Raw genomic sequence first — 17257 nt, forward strand, 5'->3', positions numbered from 1 at the left:
TTCTGCGTTGTTCCCTCTCCACAGCGATTAGCATCTGCCTTATTGTCGCTACATGTTACTGACAGATATACCACTGGTGTCCTTCCTGTCTGATTTACCTTGCAAATGAAGCGCGTCCGCTTCTCACAGCACATATTGTGTCCGCTTTGTCAATAAACAGCTGGCGGATAATCAAATTTGGTTATGGGCTGGAATGACGTATCCCTGTCCATCTTAGTTTACTTTAATCATAAGTATCCCAAGCATTGCATGTTAAAACGACGAAGGTAACCATGCCACGGTATAAACATTATACCTGCTTGACACCTGGATGTTAGCATGCTGACGTTAGCATTCACTTTTAAAGCACAGCCTCACAGTGCCTACAAGCATGGCTGGAGACTTCTTTTTTTTTCTTTTTTTCCCCTTTTTCAGAGTCACAGGACGAGCAGGAAAAAACAAAACACTTGTCTGAAACAAAAGACTCAGGATTATAGCTGCCAACAAAACTTTAAAGAAATGATGAATATGAGGCTACAGCCAGCAGTTGGTTAACTCAGGGGGAAACCTGGCTCTGTCCAAAAGAGCAGTAATAGAGACAGTATGTCCTGTTTGTCCATTGTTTCAAGTCTACACATTTTCACTTTGAATTGCTGATGCATACCATACCAAGTCTCCCTGATTTACATGCAAATGTTTAGACACCTGTAGGTCTAAAACTGGCGAAACCAGTAATACAAGATGATTTCTGAATGTTTGTTGTTTGAACGTCTCAATCAATATTCTGTCCATGAAGTGTGATCCAGTGCCACTCAAGTGCTGGAACGAGTTGATATAGCATCTAAGAAAAAAGTTTGATGGAAATACTGTCAACTTGCTCCTTTTTTTAGAAGGTGCATGTTGTTTCAATTTTGAAACTTGTAATCATAAGACAAGGTCACAACTTGTGTTTGACGCTCACCTGAAGCTTAATGGAAAACTAAATGATAGTTATTCATACAGTAAAAGGATAAATGCAAATGGAATAGTCAAATGACTGCCATAGCTTGCCCAGTAAGGACTTTGGAAAGTATGGTTGTAAAAAGACAACAGTGTCTTGTTTGTGTTCTTTAATTATCCAGTAAATAACCTCAGAGGACTGACCGGGGGGAGGGAGGGATGAGTTGGACTGAATATAATTCGATGTCTACAACATGTGTTGATGCTGCCCCCTGTTGTTGTTACTCGTGTTTGGTTTGACCCAAGTCCTGTCATCGAAGCTTCGACCCGTTCGGTACGGACCGATGGTCAACGAGAGACCGCTTACCTTTGAAGTCATGAAGTCTGAATATGTTTCCCCTCCCGGATTATTTATATTCCTTTAGTCCTTAGGGTCTACCGATAATATATATATATATATATATATATATGTATGAAAGGAATGAATTAATATGACGACCATTTCACACCGGCAGTTCATTTCTTTTGTCAAACGAACGCAGATATGTATTAATATATGCATATATCATATTTCCCCTTCTTCCTACACATGTTCTTGGGCTTATTTTCATTACCTTCGCTGGCTGTCGGCTTTGAAGAGGATGAAGAGAGGAGTTGTGTCGTTCAGGTGGAGTCATCTCTCTCTGAACTGGTTGAATGATTGATATGCTGATAGATAAGTAATATTCATACTGGTTTTAAATGTGATTGTATTTCCCATCTTTGCTGAGCATGAGTTTTGTGTGACAGGGATTAAAGGCCGGTCCCATATCCACAACTGAACCAAAGTTATGCCAGTGATTGAGGCAAAGAAAGGCCCCAGCTATTAATAGAAGTCATGTCATAAAAAAAGTCTTAGTATGCCATATTAGAGTAATACAAGTATAATATGGTAGGACATAGGACAGTATATACCATAAATGCAATTACGTCATAAAACACACAATATATTTTGTCATAACAATATCATAAAAGGTCTAGATATAGTAAGCCATAGAAAAAGTCATAGAAATATGCCTTACATTTAAAGCCGCACTTGTAGCAGTTCAGTAAATTTGCTCGTTGATGTACTTGCATGATTTTTTTGGGGTTGTTTCCACATGGTTGAACTGGAAGTCACTTTGGATAAAATGAATGTAATGTAATGGTAGATCAAAACATTTTCGCTTTAAAAAGTTAAATAAATAAGTGTCAACTACAAGTCCCAGAGAGCATTGCTGCAAGAAACAACCAATCCAAGGGCTTCAAAGTTGGGCTTTGTAGAGTCTGCTGAAATAATTCACAAATTTTATTCAGTTGACTTTTTAATCAAGCAGCTGAATAATCTGAGGTTTTTAGACATAATCTGTGACTTTTTTTGACTTTCTACACAATGGCTTTTTATTATTTCTTTCAACATACTATACTATAACTTTTTTCGACATAATATAGTATGACTTTTTCGCAACTTTTTATGACTATTTTTCATCAAACTATACTATGACTTTCATTGAACATACTATACTAAGAATCTTTTCAGCATCCTATACTATGATTCCTAATGATTTTTTTTTTGACATACAGTAATATGACTTTTTCACGACTTTTTATGGCTATTTTTCATCATACTATACTATGACTGTTTGATTATTTTTTTCGCACACTATAGTATGACTTTTTTTTAATGACTTTTTTCAACATACTGTGCATATTTTAGTATGACTTTTTATGTTTTTTCGACATACTGTACTATAATTTTTTTCAGACCTTTTCCTCATACAATTACTTTTTTAAGACTTTTTTTGCCATTTTTTTGTCGAACTGTCGAGTTTTTATGACTTCTTTTGACATAATACATTATGACTTTTTCCGACATACTATACTACGACATTTAATGATTTTTTTGACATCTTTTACAATTACTTTTCATGTATTTGTTGGACATACTATACTATGATTTTTTACATTCTGTACTATGACTTTTTTGACATACTAATCTATGATTTTGTATGTCTTTAACGACATACTATACCATGATATTTTGGTGTATTATACAATGACTTATTTCACTTTTTTCAACATACTATATTATGACTTTTATTTACATATTAGACTTTGACTTTTTTTAATCACTTTCTTTAACATACTATACGATAACGATAAAAAATGTTTTGACATACTTTAATTTCACTTTTTTTTGACATAATACACTTGTTAGTTTTGACATGACTTTTTTCAACATTCTATGCTATAACTTTATAATTGTTTTTTTTTTCAACATACAAGACTTTTTTTTTATCACTTTTTTTCCACAATCTCTACTGTGACTTTTTCTAACATACTATACTTTTGAAGTTTTTATGACTATTCAATATACTATACTATGACTTTTACGACATACTTTCTTCAAAATACTATACACTTACTTTTTGCTGGCCAATAAATACCTATCAACGCTCTCCATCAGAGAGGGGAGGGAAAAATAAGATGACAGATCAGACATCGCGTGGCAGACAGATGATGCCCTTCACTCCAGATGTGTTTCTTGACACCATTTCACACAGTACTAAACATTACAAGCCTTCTCGTTTTTTGTCGCTGGCTCAAAGACATGAGAGACCTGAACGAACAGCACTGAAGACAAACAACACTGCAGCTGACCATCAATTGACAGATGACAGAGCCTTTCGAGGAACAACTCCAGCTCCTCTGTGGCTGTTAACAGGTTGATAATGTCATTACAGCCAGCCTGCTAGCCTGCTAAGGCAATTACCGCCCCACCAGCAGCACTAAACACATTTAAGACCCGATCGCAGTCTGGATGAGCCTGCTTGGATTCATTGATGGAGTTTTTATTGACAGTTTTGGAGTTAACTCATGTATTGAACCATGTGGTCAGTCTGGTGATGTCATCGCTGTCTTCATTAACGTCCGTGCATTGCGGTGTTAACGCTGCATAATGTCGGCAGGTGAGGGGCAAACTTCTCCGTTTTAACGTCACGTGAAAGTACTGCGCAAATGAAAGGGCCATTAAGGTGAACTGAGGGATCTGTGTGTTGCTCTCAGCTCTGCTAGTACTCATTAATAAATAAATGAGTGCTTTCCTCCTGTGAGGTCAAAGATAATTAAAACAGTTTCTTAGCTCTAAACTGCAGGCTCTTCACTGAGTTCATGTTGTTTCCAGGAGCCGTTTCCTTGGCGCTTAGTTGCACAACGCTGCGAGGATAGAGCCAAGGGCTCGGTGCCGTATGGCAGATGAATATTTGATGGCCCCTAATGGAGCCTTCGCCCTCATGCCGTAGCTCTGTTTTTTTTTTTTTTTTCTTCCCCACCACGCGCTGCAGAGGACTGCGGAGGAGCTATGTGGCCGGCATCCATTTTGCCGCTTCCCTGGTGAATTTGGCTGCCTGTCTGGCTATGCCACCCGACAGCTGCCTGTGATTTCATCATACCGGTTGAGGGAATGGCTGTAACGCTTACCAGGCAGACAACTGGTAATGACGCCGAAGCTCCAAATGCTCCGACACAACGTACCAAATCCACACCCCTGAGCACACAACCCTCACACGCAGCTGTATCCCTTGACCTGCGAGTGAACTTGTCATCTAAGCACATCACCTGCCATCTACATCTGGATACGTGTGTCAATATTTATGTCCACTGGGTATAGAACATTGTCGGCACCGGGTCCTGTTGAGGAGATTAAGATCTGCATTTAGGAGAGATGTGACCCCGCCTGCCGTTCCAATCAGAAAAGTGACAGTGAGGCAGAGCAGCTATGCATTTGCTTGGTGACCTCATCCTCTATACAGCACAATCCATAACCGTCTGCCAGAGAGTTACCTCCCACTAATGCTCCACTATCGGGCCTGTGAGTGTAAATGGATATTGCAATCAAAGTGTTTGGAGGCCTTAAGAGTTTCAGATGAAGGGTGTGAGGAAAAGGAGGCGCGGGCTCAACCTTGTGCTGGAATGTGGGATATCAGAGGTTGTGTGTGTGTGTGTGTGTGTGTGTGTGTGTGTGTGTTCAAAGCACCTGTTTTTGCTGTCTTTGCATGTTTGAGCCTGTATATACACACACACACACACACACACACACACACACACACACAAAATCACAGCTGCCCCTCACATTACACAGCTATTTCTAAACTACTCAGTCAGCCAGAGACATGGGGGGGACAGAGGGGTCAACACTTTCTCCTTTGGTAGAAAACACACACACACACACACACACACACACGCACACACACACACACACACACACACACACACACAGGCCTTTACATTAACCACACATCAAAGCTAATCATGTGCTATCTTTTAAGTTACTGTGAGGAACTTTTAACTGGTCTCAGTTTAATACTGACGATATGACATGCATAAGTAAACCGGACCATCAGCGAGAATATTGGATATTTCTATATAGTTATTCTTAATGCTTGTCATTGATGCCACTACGTTGGATTCAGTGCGTAAAACAGAGGACATAATGCAGGTTTACCAGAAATTCCTTCAGTTGGGACACCGAGGGGACTCTGACCAGCCTACAGGCGCTGCTGCCTCCTTGGACCTGGCCCGGGCCATATTCCATGGGCCCGCTGGAGAAAAGGGAGGCACGGGAGAACCAGAACCAGGACTCAGGTGCTCGGAAAGTCTTTTGTCCACAGGGACCAGTAAAATCAACACTAAATGGACGTTCCTTGAGCGTCAGTGTGTGTCACTCTTTGCTCACCTCACAGACTGCGTGTCTCCCTGCTCAACCTTGACTGACGTGGTGGAGTGTTGAGCTCACTGACTGCTTTACGGCCTCAATGTAAAACCTGATCAGCATGCGGCTAAAATATTTCACTTTTAAAGATAGAAATCAGTGTAATGCAGCTTGGCTCGCTCTTTGGTTACCTAACTATAACCACAGCCTCTGCCTTTGGTGTCCATGAAATTGTGGCTTGTCGAAAAAAAAAAATATGGAGTAAACATAATTTATGAACTGTGGGGATTCTGAATAGCAACAGAAAAAAAAAAAAAAACATGCGGTCGAATTTCTCACATGAATTTTTCATCACTTCTCTTTTACAAGGTCACAGGCGGCACCCTATACTAGCCGGCGATGCGCCTCCCCAACCCTCCACTAAGCAAACAAACAAAAACACGGACAGACGAACACTGTAACTGTCTGAAGCGGAACGTCTTTGTGACTGAAAGGCATGCGTCACCATCCTTGGATTACAGTAGGCTCGCTCACGGTCACCTTGGCCAGGGGAGGCACTTTTGTGATTTGTACTGCTTTAGCAAAGATTCACAATCGCTGATCTGTGTCACCAGATTCCGTCCCGTTGCATCAACAAGAATAAAACACACTATGGTGACACTACCTTGCCACACTGACCTTGCCGTGTAATTTTGAACACATTCATCCACCCGTCTCGTCCATCAACCACCCACCAGATTTTCAGGAATACTATGACATCACCAGTCTGCAGCTCGTCCCTGAGGCACCGCGCCATGATGACATCAGCGTCTGCACCCAGACAGGGGGTGTCTCGCTACTTCCCGTGACCCAACTTACCGGTCAGCGACCCCCAAGTACAGGAACCTTATCCTGGACCTCAAGCTGTACACAGGAGAGGGGGGGGTAAGGCTGGCCACACTGGAGCAAGGTGAAGAGTGAGAGAAGAAGTGAGGGCTGAAGTGGAGGGAGGAGGGGAGGCGATGGTCAGCTAATCTGATTTCAGTTGTGGAGGCCACACTGAGGTGTGAAGGGCCTGGTAGGGAGCCAGAGGGATCATGATTGTAAACCTTGGAACCACGTAACAATAGAGGTGTGAAGTGGGAGATGAGTCTCAGAGGAGTGTGAAAAAGCGGGGAATAAAAGGGAAGCAATGCGGAAGCGCTGCTGATGATGATGGGTCATTGGGAGGTCTGCTGAGATTGCTGGGGAGATGAGAAAGACTAACGTTGGAGGACAGTTTGTTTTGATATTAAGAAGGAGCATAAGGTTACGTTTTTGTTTCCTGAAGTTTCAGGAAGTGCAAACACTAACCCATTCTCTTCTCCAAATGTTCACCGCGGTTATCAATGTCTTTGAGCACACTTGACCGCATCCCGTCATTCTGTCGCTAAAATATCACCTCTAGGTTATCAGAGGGGCAAATGAATAAAGGACTGATCTCACTGTGGGAAACGCCTACAAATGCACTTTCATTATGAAGCTGTGATTTCATCCCACAGTGGTAGAGTTACACACTGCATGGGATACATGAAGGCAATTTGAAATCATTCTTTGTGGTGCGGTGCTTCCCTACAAAACGTATAAATTAAAAGTGCGGTTCTGATGATATTGAAACACTTCAACATCATATCTTGAGCTTACACAGTATTTAAACTTGAAATGAAAGAGGTAAATGATGGAATCTGCAAATAGTGATGCTTAGTAGGTGAGTGAATGGGTCTGTCGGGTGGGTAGACACAAGCCTCTATAACATAACTATGAAGAGTTGAATGAAAGCAGAGAGGGTAATAAAGATAAAAGGACAATAAATATAATAATATTTAGGACTAATTACAGTTGGTGTGTATGTATTTTGTCCATACACACTGGCAAAATGATTGTCTCAAACGTCCAATGCTAACGCTAGATATAAAAAAAACTGACTTTTCTTGTTAAATGCAGGTAAACATTACTTTTATAAGCCTCATTGGTATACAAGTGTTTCCAGTATTTGAATTTAATGGAGGCGATGATGGGAAGGAACCCCCCCCCCCCTGGGATCACTGTAAAGGGGCTTGCCTTGGTCACTGGCCTGGTGTGGAGGGGGGGGGATAAATAGGCGTCCCGGCTCAACCTTTGAGAGGTCCCTTTGTTAAAGGCGATGGGATCATTCCTGGGCTGTCCTCAGTTGCAGGTGGCCAGGAGCTCCCTGCTGAGTGCTGGAGAATCCCAGAGTCAGCGTATTAGCATGTCAAAGTGAGCAGATTAGGCAACCAGGGAGGGCTGGAGGGAGATACCCCTGCACCCCTACTCACCCCCGACCGCCATTGCTTTACAGTTGGAAACATTTAGGATTCTTTTACAAATTAATATGAACTTAAATGTATTGTGCTGCTTCTTTCACCCTCTGGGACTTACTTTGCTTGTTGTTTCATATAATAATAATAATAATAATAAGTTTATTTATATAGCACCTTTAAAAACAGAGTTTACAAAGTGCTTTGGCAGACAAAGGAGAAAAAGCAAGGAAAAAAAACACAACAAAGCAAGACAAACTGAGGTAAGAGTTAAACCCTGATAAAACAGTACAATACATGAAACAATAAAACCGATTGATACGATAAAAATAAACCAAGCATCTATGCTCTGGCACTTGTTTGCTTTAGATAAATGTATTCACAGATCTATATTTACTGTAGCTCGGCGTTATGTTGATCGTAGAGTCGATCTCCTGAGGAAACTAAAATGAATATTCAAAATGTCGAGGTGTTCGGTGAGCAGTCTTCTGCGAATAAACAAAGCAAATCAAAACAGCAGTGAATTTACAGACTAATTTCCCTGACCAGTTGGATGGAAACAAACAAACATGACCCTCCGTCGAGCTCGCTCTCGACTCCCACCTCAAACCCCCCCCCTACCTGCTGCGCCAGTCGAGAGAACACTTCACAGCACATTTGTCTGGTCTGAGCAATCAATAAAACTGCTTTCCTGTGAACTTCACTGGAAAGAACGACCCTGGAACACACTCACGCAGAGGTTCGTTAGCGATCACGCTTCTTTTTTTCTTCAGCAGAGAGGAGTTGCCTATAGGCAGAGTGAAAAGGGCAAAAAGAAAGAGAGGAAAGATGTTTTTATTGCGAAGCCTATCGGCGCTATACAGTGCATCTCTTTGCCATATGGGGCTGCCAACATAAAATATGTATGTTAATCCATATGTTGGAGTCTTCTGCCATGAATATTTAACATTCCAGCCACATTGAGGGTTATAACACATTGTCTGATAACAGTGGAGAGGTCCTTAGTGTAGTGCCAATCTATCTCTTTTTCCCCTGATTATCACAGGCCATCCGATCAATAAATCATAGCCTCTGACAAGATGAATCAAAAGACATGAATTTCAAACCCCAAAAAAAAGCCACTTTTTTTGGCCACCTGAATCAAAACAAGAAAGAACAAAGCCACCCTGGGGGGGGGGAATATTGATCGAGAGCCACAGAGAGGTGTGGAGAGTTCAGGTGCATGGGAATATGGATCTGTGCATCCATGGTTTGGTGGGACACATGCGGGGGTTATGTGGAGGTGAAGGGTACAGGTCTAAACTCACATCTGTGCAACAATGTTGTCTGAAGGTTACAGGAATGTTACATCTTCTGCTGATGCAACGATGCGTCTGTTTCAAAAGCAGCGTCCACCGTACGCAACGAACGCTTCACTTACACACAGATAAGGTAAGAATTTGAAAGCATTTCAACACCTCGAGGATGTTATTTATAAAAGAATGGATTTTGTTTGATTTTCATTATCTAAGTTCTCTCCCACTTGAAAGGGGACCCTTCCCCTCCATTAATAATTGACATCTTATTACTTATCCCCCCCCCCCCTCATCGCGGCCAACGCACGCTTTGATGTGAGCCGCGTTCTTTTATCAGCACGGTACTACGTATTGATCGCTGGGCAGATAGGAGCACCATCAAAGGGATTCCTCGTGGGGCAGTCAACACCCGGTCACCTCACATACTCCTGGCATGTGGTCAAGCGGCGGTCCGGCTCGCCGTCGCTGTCGCATCCCTTTTGCAGCCCTCCGCTTCTTCATCCTGTCTGAGCGGCCGCTTATCTGGGTTATAAATATTCACGGAGAATAACAAAGCTGTCGGAATGACATCATCTGAAGTGGAAGGAGAAAAAAAAAAAAAAGGGTTGTTCCACCGAAAGAAATTGTTTTGCTCTCCTTGTTCTGGCCGAACATTACAGCGGATGATGATCTCATTCATAATGCGCATTATGGCTCACTGGAGATGCTTATCGCCGGAGCAACAAACAACTGTAGACAGTATATAAACAGTGTATATTACTGCAGGTTGTGATGAATCAAATATGATATTTCTCTTGTTAACAGAAAAGAACGAGACTATTCTTGTTATTAATGGGGCGCACTGGGATTGTCTTGTTATCGCACCGACAACAACCAACACAAACAAAAGGAGTGTTAGTCTCACGTGAGCAATGGGGAAAAGTGTTGAAGGGAGGCGCCGCCCCACTACACGTGAGTTGGATTATAATTTCAGGAGATTTATATAATCCGTCCATATTAGCAAACACGGGACTCCTTTTGTTTATTGTACCAGACGCTCCCTCCCACCTAAACACATTTCACACATGTACTGTAAGTCCCATACGCAGCTTTAAAGGCCCGGCATCGATTGTTATTCGACACTCGGAGACCAATTGTCAAAAGCACTCACAATAAAACACAGAGCGCAGTCATAATGAGCATATCCTATTTAACCGAGCAGAAAACACATTTTCACTATAGTGAACACTTAGAGACCATTAGCAGTAGTAGTGTAAAAGCCAGGGGTCTTTCCATCATCAATATCCCATAAGTGGGCGACTGCTTGCACGCCGAGGGCCCCGGCTTGCGTGGTGAAATTATCCCAGGCTGGTGCTGCTGTTGTTGACGACTTGTCCGGCCTGACTGACAGCACTTTTGTTTTCCGAGGATTAGGCAATCTGACTTCATCGCGGTCCATGAGGGGGTTAGGGTAACGCTGCCTGGAGGTCACTAGACCCACGTGACCCCCCCCCCCCCTCCCGTCTACTGGCTGCCCACGATGAGTAGCCGCCACTCCTCCAGAACCCAAACTAGACGGTGGACGGAGTGACCCCACCCCACTCGAACACACACCGTCTTCTCCGTGCACACACACACACACACACACACACACACACTTGACACACTCTCCGACCGGAGTGTAAATTTTTAATGGAATATACATTAAGGAGCATTCATAGGCTGATATACGATGTTTCCCCACAGCTAATATTTCAGCAGACTGTGTATCAGATCGGGATTGAATGATTGATTTTCTATCAGGCTGCTTTACTTGAATAAATAATTCAGGGCTATAGCTTGTGACACCTTCAGCATATTCCGTTACATGCTTTTCATCGAGAGGTTCAGTTTGATTTAAAACAAATATTATTACAAAATGGATAAAAACAAAACCTGGATCAGGTGAAAGAGGACTCTATCTTGATTGAGTGCCTGATGTCTGTTTTTGTCATGGTCCTGTTCTTGTGTTTTTGCGGATCAATGTATTCATGCGTTCCTTTGAGCATCCTTCAGGGAGTTTGAGGGGGGGGGGGGGGGGGGGGGGGGTAAGTGTACGTGCCTGTTGATGACTTTCTCTCTTGGCCTCCTGTCTGTGCTGAGAAATGAGAGACGGCGGTGTCTGAGGTCACACAATGATTACTTGTCATCACATGGGGTCAAATGACTCTTAAATGTTTTGTTTACTCTTCTACAACCTCGAGTAGACTCTGAACCGAGAATAGTAAGGCCTGAGGATTGCGTGAAACTGCCGAGTGGCCGCGTTTTTCTGAGGTCTCTCCGCCAATGTGATACAATGTGAGGAGGAGGGGAAACATGGCATGTCTCCGGGGACATGTAACTGACATACAAAAGCCACAGATGTGAAAAACATGACTCACAAAAGACATGTCATTAAATACCTAAAATAAGACCAAGTACTAATGTAGGAATCTGTGAATTTGCAGTTGTCACTTTATAGTTTCAATCTTTATATCCTGTCTATTGTTTCAATGCTGAGTCCATAATGGCCCACTCTTCGTATGGGTTTAGGATAATCAGTGCTTCAATTTTCACTCCCGGAATCATAAAATCATACAGGGAGGAATCAGCCACAGGATATTAGATCCATGTGTTGATTCACAGCTCAAAGAAACAAGATATTGGAGTGTTTTTTGTTTAATAGCTCCTGCATCTTTCAGGAGCATCTCCGGTTTCAGCTGGCTAGAGTCCTAGAACTGGACGAACAAGGGCTGGATAATTATCCGCACCAGTGTTAAGTACAAATTGCACAGACGGGCTCCTGAAAGGACTTGCCGAAGCACATCGAGTCTTGGCTGCTAACTCGCACTGAAGGCCATTTTACTCTTGCAAATACAATCAAATAAAGAACACTTGATAGACAAGTGAAAACACACACACACACACACACACACACACACACAGGCAGCCAAATCACAAGAAAAACATGACACTGATTGCTTATCGTGAAACTGTCTCCGTTGCATGATAAGCGAAGAGCATGACTCGGCGTATACCGTTTCACCTGCATGACAACAACAAGGGCAGGTGTCCTGGGCAGACCAAAGTCATATTTGATGTCCAACATCAGACTACTTGCACCTGAGGAGTGTGACATCATGATGACTCTAAGCTGATAACCCAGCAACACGCCGGCAGTTGTTGTGAGGATAAAGGATTAGCCTCTGTTTGCTTTTGCTCCTCTTTGAACCAGAAAACGCTGAAAAGAAAAGGATCTCACATGAAAGGACCAAGTTGCTGAGAAAGCACAGAATCGGGGTGCTACCTCTCATCAAAGAGGTCGAGTCACTTCAAGAGCGGAGACCAATTTTCAAACGCCCATTGGAGAAGGTGGGGGGGGGGGGGGGGCTTATGTATCGCCGCTATTTGTATTTGCAGGTGGCCGTTTGTGTACGTGTGACATTTTCTATTCTGTCTGAATGTTGACCGTGTCTGTCTGGCATATCAGGTAAGGTCTATGTCTCCTTCCTACATTGTTGGTGGATAATGAGGTGTGATTAAATATGAATGCTAAGTGTTTGGTGGCTGGAGCCCAAAGCTGAAACCGGATCCAGTCGGGGCCCACAGGCAGCATAATTAGTAGCTGATGATAGATGCCATTAATGCTTTTTTTTTTTTTTTTTTTTTTTTCCCACACACTGCTTGCAGGCCTCTAAGCTGGACCTCCACGCAGCAGCAGGCCGCCTTTGAGCCATCCACAGTTAATTAACTTGCAAATAAATAAATCCTGATACAGCTGTGGTGGTTCTGCGCTGTTCTAAAAAGCCAGAACACCGATGGTAATCGGCTTTATTTAAATTGTTTAATGATAAACAATGATTAAATATTAAGCCTTTTGTGACATTTATTTGATGTCTTTTTTTTGTATTATTACCTCTGGGGATTTCATGTTGAAAGCATGACGAAACTCCTGTCGAAAACAATATCAGCATTTCAAAGCGTCGAAGGACCAGTGTGACGCCTTTAATGCTGGAGAAAAGCCCTTTGTGCGCGCTTGAAGGGCTGTGTTGGGTTCTGAGGGCTCTTTGGATTGTCATAACCCTGGTGTGAGATTGACTCATTCATGGTGAGCGGTCTCCAAGTCTCCATCCTATGTGCTTCTCTGCCGCACGGCTGTGGACACCACTGTGCTGCCTCACTTCAGAGAGAGAGAGAGAGAGAGAGAGACGGAGTCATGTCCACAGCTGGTAGGACATGCCTTGCTTTGAGGTGCCGTGGCTTTAATGTGCGGAGAAGATTAAAACAGGGTGCCTCTGTGGAGGCTGGCTAACCGGTCGGCTCTCCCACACAGTTATCCAATCTTATCCAGTGTGTGTGTGTTCGTGTGCGAGTGTTACTGCTGCTGCCACACATACGCCCTCGTATCCTCCAAAGAGTGAGCAGAACAGCTTGACACAGCAGTCAGTCTCATTAAGTGAAGCCCAGAGTTTTTCGAGAACACTCCTGCCTACGAGTAGCCCGCCGGCAAAATATCGGAGAAACTTGAAGACAGGCCTTTTGGATTGATTCTTCTCTCTTGACATGAAAGTACAACCTGCAGTCTGCGAATTGCTGGACTTCAATGTGTCTCCGCTGTGGTACAGACTACAGCGTACCATGCAGGGCTATGCTACAATGCCTTGCAGTGAAGATCAAATGGTGGTCGGTTCAGCGAAGGGTCAGCGTGTGTAGAGCGGTTACACGTACCACAGTAGTTCAGTTTTCTTCTTTTCCCACACAGGAGCGGAGATTAACGGAGGAATGACATAAACGTGTCTAAGATACAAGCGGTGCACTGACATGGCGACCGGGGTCAGCATCGTCACAGGGGTCACCTTCAAAGGTTAAACAGTCAACCAACCTACAGCAAATAATGATCTGTTATTTCAGTCAAGCCCACATTTAATGCCAAAAAATTCATTTGTCGGATTGAGTTAAAACAAACCATATTACACAATTCATTTTAAACCAAACGGCTGCATTAAAGGATAAGGATGGCAATATTCTATATATTCTGTGTTAAGAAGATACAAGACTTTCCAGCCTTGACTGTGGCACTTAACCCCAAGCCCATTTACTGAAGACATACATCTTTAAAAATGCACTTTGTATATCAAATATATACTTTATTTCCTTTTAAGGCGAAATCATTCCATAAAACAGCTGTAGATTTCAGCAAGCAATACTAAAACAGGAGTAAACAGCACATTTGTTGGGGACTATCCTCAGACGTGTATTTGTTGTACATATGTACATATTTACTCAACATAAACTACAGTACATGTCACTCGGTGCTAACAGTGCAGAGAGACTTTGTCGTTGGTTTTGGTCTTTTCATGGGATTTGTTGACAAAAAGAAAAATATAGAATATTACCAACTTTATGTTTTTACGGGAAATTTCAGAGTGACGGTGTCTTCCTCATCATCTAGACTACTGGAAACACAAAGGAGCAGGATGTTGCTCACAGTAAGTAACCGACGTGATGACCTCATTCACCGGAGGGATCCTAAACGCACCGCATTTAGATATCTTTGCACCAAACGCATTTGGCTTCATCAAGTCTATATTCCTCTTGAGAATGACTTTTGTTAAGCGTGAGATGATCCCCCGCGACAACAAAGATCTTCGTATGTGAGTCACTTTGAGAGCGTGAGGTTCAGCCAGTAGTCTACAGCCAGACGGGGACGTATGAATCCCAGACAGCCCTTTCAAAGGTGGCCGTTTGTGTCGGCGCTCTCAGTTACGGCGCTCGGATCAGGTGTCATTGCTCTCATAACTAGCCTCACCTTCGCAATTTCTCAAAGAGGTTGGGTTCAAGCACAAAATTACCCCACTCCACCTCGCCACGCCTGCTGCATTATTCAATCAGTCTTCACCCGAGAGGACTTTTAGGGGTTGTAGGCTGACAGAAAATAAACACACTTTCACCATTTGTCTTCCCTTAATTTAGCTGTCACATGTGACATGTTACCTACCGTAACACATACAAATTAGTCTAAAGCAACTGGTAGTGTAAACGCATATTTTTGTAAAGGGACTATTTCTCCTCATCTGGGTTGTACTAGCATTTACGATACACATTGTTAGAAAAAGAAAAAGGAAATTGCATTCTTAACCTAACAGCTTCAGACACTCTATGGTTCAGATTAGACTTTGCTGATCCCGATCCTCATGTTGTCCTCTTTTCAAAGGGAGAATCTCTTAAATACCACCTGAATTTCAGTGATGTCTTTGGGGTTTCTTTAGCTGACATGAGGAGTGCCAGAGAGGGCAGAGAAGCGAGCCTCCTTTTGTGTTTCAGGTCACCGCTCCAGCATGATCTCTGCCATTGGGTCAGTGTGTCGCACATGCCTCATCCAACTGGCTTGCAGTCAGGATGCGGTTGCCATGGAACATGTCCAGTCGGAGCAAATTAAATCCCTCCTTTCTAGTTTCCAGGCAGGATTCACATGCCGGAGAATGTTTTGGTGGGATACAGGCAGTGTGCACCACGCATATGGAGGATGAGATATCAAGAGGGGAAAATGGGCTTTTGAGGATACAGAGGAAGTAGGGCATGTGATTGTGCAGCCATGTGTGTGTGTTTGCGTGCACGGGTGTGTGCATGCATTCTCCTGCTAGTGTGATCGGGTGCGCATGCATTGCTCTTCAGAAATAGCTTTCCTGGTGTAACATAAACTGATGGTAGTCTTTTTTTTTTCTTTTTCTCCCAGGGTTCTCAAACGTCTATTAGAAGGTATTTATGAACGGTTGCTTTCCACAACGCAAACACAAGTCAATGACAACATTGTTTAGCATTAGAGAAAGAGAAATTGACAGATTCTTGGCACTGTATGCTGTTAATGTATCCTGATTTCAGTGACAGATTTGCCTGGGTTAAGTGTACCAACGTAATTTGTGGGCGAGCCCTTCAAAGACTTTGAGACACGTCTTTCATCAACACAAAAGCCATAATCCACATACTGATAGACATGGCTCAATTAGTTAAGTCAACAATGTGCTGGATGTAAAATTCATGTTCTTGGAGAGTGGTATGAGCAGCAGTGAATTCATCCGTATTTATTATTTATGTTATAGAGGCCTGTCTATGTGTCCCGCTGAGAGCTGCCTTATGGCCTCAATGATTTCTGCAGCTACTCCCAAATGCTAATACATCACAGACTAATGCATGTTAATGAAAGACGTAGGTTTGTTTTCTTAAGATATATGTACCGTCATCAATACCGTACACTTAGGTTTTACATTAATATTTCACTTCAGGACTTTCAAGTAATGAACCGGTCAAACGCTTAGTAACAAATTACCTCGAGAAGGTTATCTGACTTGTGATTATGTTTATTTTCGCAATTTACATCTCTCTGCACCGGGACAGTTTAACCTGCGTTGTCTATGACAATGACCTGTCGTTACAAGGACTGTGACTGTCTCTTTAGTAATTGCGGGTGTTTTCTTGAAAGTCTGTTAAGTAGGGAGGGGTCTCCTTTGTTTGGCCGGAGCACAAAAGCAAGCTGCAACTAATGCTCCCCACATCTTTGTGCCTTTTGTTGTTTACAGTGGTCACTCATGCAGGAAGTGATCAAGTCTCCAATATCACAGTGAGCGAGAAAAACAATCCCCTCTTCCACAGTGAAACCCCCCCCCCCCTCACCACCACCTCTTTGGAGAGGCCGCAGGTGGGACCAAGTCTGAACCTAAAGGTCTATCCGTATTCAGGCAGGACAAGAGGAGGCAGAGACCCGTGACTTCTCACGCAGCCCAGTGGTGGGATGATCACAGCTGAGGGACAGGGAGCAGTGGAATGGGAGGTGGGGGCAGGGAGATGTGCTCTGTGAGAGAATGCTGAGGGTCAGCTACAGCTGTCCGAAGGTTTATTGATCAGTAATAGCCCTGGGGGGGGGGGGGGGGGGGGGGGGGGGGGGGGCGGGTCACCAGCACCTGCATCAGCTCAGCGTGGATAACTGTCAAGATATGAACTGATTGAAATCTCCTAGAAAAATG

Source organism: Cebidichthys violaceus, unplaced genomic scaffold (genome assembly GCF_023349555.1).
Source record: "Cebidichthys violaceus isolate CVI_PGR_0920_01 unplaced genomic scaffold, fCebVio1.0.p SCAF_28, whole genome shotgun sequence".
NCBI classification, from domain to species: Eukaryota; Metazoa; Chordata; class Actinopteri; order Perciformes; family Stichaeidae; genus Cebidichthys; species Cebidichthys violaceus.